Source organism: Chinchilla lanigera, unplaced genomic scaffold (genome assembly GCF_000276665.1).
Source record: "Chinchilla lanigera isolate Chin_1 unplaced genomic scaffold, ChiLan1.0 scaffold00041, whole genome shotgun sequence".
Classification (NCBI taxonomy): Eukaryota; Metazoa; Chordata; class Mammalia; order Rodentia; family Chinchillidae; genus Chinchilla; species Chinchilla lanigera.
The window spans coordinates 16,644,673-16,649,599 of NW_004955442.1; positions in this window are offsets into that span (position 1 = coordinate 16,644,673).

A 4,927-nucleotide genomic window follows, 5' to 3' on the forward strand; every position below is an offset into this window, starting at 1 on the left:
TGCGCTCCTGTGCCCCTGCCAGCCCACTGTTGGTCACTACGTCAGGCTGGACACCGTGTGAACGCCTCCTTTCTTGGATTCAGCACCCCAATCCCCTCTCCCCAAGAGGTGCCTGGGGGCTGCAGTGCTGGGCAAGTTTTTGCCTGTGATCTGAAAGAGCTTTTCCTCTCTTGGGAGGTCTCGGGGTAGTAAGAGCGCAAGGAAGGGTCAGGGAGGGACACCATGAACCAGAAAACGCCCTCTCCTTCTTGTCCTCATAGCCAGAGCTGCTCCTGACCTGTCAAAACTCAGCATTCCAGGATCCTACTTTTTCTACTGGTCTGACAGAAATTGCCTGGCCAGTTGGTTTCATCCCAGAAGTGGGCACAGACATGACTGGAACAGCTAGAGCTTTCAATTAAGGGAAAGCACCTTTACTCAGAGATCTATGAAGTGGCTTTGAGATATGGGGTCTCCAGGCCAACCTTAGGGGCACTGGGGATCACTTGGTTGCTGGGGGCCCAGATTGTCTGCAATAGTTACTGGTTCCTGGGGTCTTCCCAACCCACACTAGGAATAGGGAGTTTAGGGAAGTAGGAGGATCCTCTAGTGGCTCCTGGGTGCTGCCCTACAATAGGACAGCCAGAGGGAGCACTGGCCTCAGAATCCAGCACCTCCTTGGTCCTGTGATCCCAGCCTTGGCTTGCAGGTCTGTTTAGTGGGGGTGACAGCCAGGGTCCTGTTGCTAGCAGAGATCCTTGGAGTGCTGGTCAAGGAGCAGGGCCACATGGTTCTGGGGGACAAGAGCCCAGTTGGTCTCCTCCTGTTCCTATGCTACAGCAGCCCACTGCTGTCTGAGAGGTGTCTATGTATGGTATGGGGCCAAAGGTGTGCTGTGGCCATGGAAGCGTGCCAGCCTTATCTTTGCCTTCCTGGCCTGGCCTAGCTGACCAGCTGACTGGGCAGGTGGCCCTGGGCTGGGAGACAGCTTGTGCAGCCATCATGCCAGCAGCCCTGTGGAGGCAGGGATCAGGAGCCTGGTCCCTCACCATGGGAGCTCACTAGAAAGGTAGGGGGTCTAGCTCACCCTAACAGAGAGTTGGAACCTCAGGCCTTGGGGTCCCAGGGTCAGCTCTATGCTTTCCAGGCCCTCACTGGTCACCTCAGGATCTTGGAGAGGCCACGTCTGCCAGTACAAGGAAGGGCTGGCTAGAGCCTATGGGCATTGTCTACGGAAGCTCTGGTCTTAAGAAGCCCTGATATTGGGGGGCCCTGGTCTCAACATGCATGGAATGAAGCCCAGTGAAGTTCAAGTGACTAAGGAGCTCCAGGAGAGACTAAGATATGGTGTCATGTCAGAAAAACAGGAAGGTGCTAGAGGGGCTCCTCAGCTTCAGACCATCTCATCCCTGCCTGATGAGCCTTTAGAGGTTTGAGAGAGAGGAGGAAGGGGCTGTACCTGGGAGGACTCAAGCGGGGGGTGACCTTGGTGGGTTTCCAGGCATATAGGAGAGATCTATGAAGGGAGAATGCACAGGCCATGGGCTCTTGCTCTTGGGGGTCCATGGAGCTGCTTGGATACTGGTCCCTGCCCTCTTCCTAAGCACAGCCAGGCTCTCAGGGTCCTGTCCCTCAGATCATGACCACCTCCTGAGACCTATCATCCCCACACACTGGGGACTTGGGGCAGGGCTTGGGACTCTGCAAATTCATAATTTGACACTTCCCCAACTCCCTGTATCCTGACCATACTCCCTGGGCTATACCCTCTGTTGAAGGGGGAAAGGATGGAATAGAGCCTCTGTCTTGGGGGAGCTCCTGGCTTTAGGGGTATCCTAGGCAGTGGTGGTGGTATCTTCTCCTTTTGTACTAGTACATGGTTCCCCTGCTTCTGCCTTCAGCTGGAGGTTTATCTCTACCATTAACCTTTTGTGCCTGGCCTGCCCATGGCTATCCGCCTGTCACCTCCATTACTGCTGGGGCTTGCCAGCTGGACGGAGAGCTGGGGATGGGCAGACTGGCTGGGGTCTGCAGCCACACAGTGCCTGGGGCAGATGTGTCTCAACTCCTCAGTGTTGTAGCCCTAGCCAGGATAGGTGTGGGTGGAGGCACAGGCCATGGAGCCAGCACCCTACCCCACCCCTACCCCCTTGGCCCTGCCTGAAGCCTGAGACTGGATGTATTTGCACCGGCAGGAACTCTGGCCCCCAGGGTGGTTGACATCACGTAGCATGCCTAGCTATGGCTCTCATCTGCCTGTCTGATGGGTGCAGGAACTGGGACAACCCTGAGTGCATACAAGACCCTCAACCTGGAGTGCCTGGGTTGTCCCTGGGACTTTCTGCTTCTTGCCTCAGGCTGGGGACAGCATGAGGTATGTGGTTGGTATGTGCCTGAGGGCCTATACCCACTGAGGCTACAGACTGTGCCAGCATGGGGGAGCCACTGCCAGCACACAGTATGGATATGAAGCGGGCGAGGGAGATGGGTGATTGGGCAGGGACAGCCCAGGCTTGGGGGGACTGGGTAGGAGCTTGGCTCACAGTGGGGCACATGTAGAGCTTGAATTCAGAATTCTCTACAACTCACGGGCCAACTAGGGCTCAGTGGGGGCTGCTCTTCTGTGTGTCTGGGATAATGAGGAGGGGCTGAGTGCCCCATCACAAGAGCATCCAAATGGGGGCAGAAGCCTCTCCACTGACAGAGGGGGCAGCAGCAGGCGGGTGGGATGAGGCTCAGGCCACCCAAGCCCCCACCCAATTTCTGAGACTGGCACTGGTTGAGCAGCGCCTGGGGCCGACAGCAGCCATATGTTGGGAAGAGGAGCTGTGTGCGTTGCTCTGCGGCCCCCGGGGCCGGCCTTCCTGGGCCTGTCACAGATGATTTTTCCCGCCTGAGTGGCAGGCTGGTTCGGGTGGGGCAGTGGGGGACTGTTAGCTGGTTTCAAGTCCAGGCCTCCCCACTGCCCTTGACCCTAGGATTTACCTCTCTTGGGGCAGGTCCTGGCCTTGGCCTTGAGCCCCCTAGTACCTCACTGAATGCTTCCCTTGCTGTGGTCATCCTTGTTCAGCTCAAGGTTGGGGGACCTGAGCCTAACTCTGGCCAGTCAGCAGGGGACAGACCTTCCTGGTCAGATGTGGATGGCAGCCAGGGGTCCACACTGGGCAGCCATGTGCCCCGGGCAGGCGGGAGAAGGCCGGGAGCACAGCCCTGTCAGCCCAGCGCCCAGAGCTGTGCGCAGGGAGGCAGGGAGGCCACAGCTAATTTGTACACTAAGTGCTTTTGACAGGGATGCCTCACAAGTGAGAACACGCCACCGCCCGCCCCAGGAAGGCCATGATAGCTCGCAGCACCAGCAGTGAGGGCTGGGAGGGGGTCGTGGGAGAATAGGAGCAGCCCCAGCCAGGAAGTAGGGACTAGAGGACCATGGACAGGATCATGGCACTATCAGGGTGAGACCACAGGAGACTGGGGAAGGGATTCGGGGCTTCAAAGGGGGAAAGAGGGGAGCCCTGGGGGCTGTCTCCCCAATATCGAGTCCACTCTTAGCTGCAGTGATGAGTCCTGTCTGTTGTCTCTTGAGCTTTGTGATCCTCCGCTTGGGACAGTCCACACTACTCCCCGCAGGCTGAGCTGAACCCTAGGTGCATGGTAGCAGTGGCTCAGCCGTCTGGCCAGGGGTGCCAATGCCAAAGTGGATTCTGTTAGCTCCTAAGGCTGGGCTGGCCACCTCCCTACACGCTATACACAGCCCAACAACCTCCTCCAGCCTGCCCCTGCAACTGCATTGAACCCAGGGAGCTCCAGCTTGCTGTCCAATACCTGCTTAAAGATCTCACCTGAGTGTCCACAACTCCTCGGTGGAGCCCTCCTCTCCACCCACATCCACTGCCTGCTAGGGCCAAACTTGTGTTCCAGGGGGTACTGCACAGCTGCAGGCCTGCTGTGGATACTGGAGGGTCTTTGTGTAGATCTTGCATCTTGGACCTCCCCCTGGGTTGTCCCAGGGCTGGAGGCTACAGAGGCCAGAAAGGGGTAGGTGCTGGGTGGATGGGGCCAGAAGGAAGGGATCTTGAGATGAGCCTGGGTCTGGGATGCCCAGGGTGTCAGGCATGGAAGGTGCCAGCTCTTGCCAGACGTGTGGCTGGTGTGGCCTGGGCCCTACCCCACAGGAGGTCCAGCCTGATGTGCAGTAGTGGGGGGCAGGGCCAGGGCTATGGGCTCCAGTGCTGTGGGCTCCGAGGTGAGATGTGTTATGGCAGCTGCCCCGCTGCCCGAGGCCCGCCTGGAGCCAACACTGCTGGTGGCTTTAATTGCTTTCACATTCGATGGGCTGGCCTGTGACAGGCCTCTTACAAGGAGCACTCCAGCCCTGCCTCCCCAGTCCCACTCCGCCCAGGAGACATCCTCCAGCCCCAAAGGGGCTTGGGCTGTGGGCCAGAGGGGGCTGAGCAGCTTAGCATCACCTGTGACACAAGGCAGCAGCCCAGGCTAGAACAAGATTGGGAGGGGAAGCAGTGCAAAAGCAGAGTAGGAGCAGGAGCTGGAGTAGCCATCCCACTCTCCCCCCTCATCGCATCTGCTCCTGCCTGGTGACTGATGGGTTCAGACAGGGCCCTGGAACACAGGGAAGAAAAAACCACACATACACACCGTCCTGTCTGCCACAAGGGTCCTTTCTGAGGCTGCAGTCTGACTCCAGCCTCTGCCCAGCCTGGATGCCTGGTCCTTCCTGACAGCGTCTGCCCAATCTCTCCTCTGCCCCCCAGTGGCACATCCGAAGCTGACCTTGGGGACAACTGTGTACCTGGTCACCATCACAGGCCCTGGTGCCCATAGGTACAGATCCACCATGGAGACCCCCACCTGCTGCCTCGGGCGGTGGCTCTTAAACAGTCAGTCTGCTTTTCTGCAGGCCCAAACCCCAGGAGGGACACAGACAGGAGCC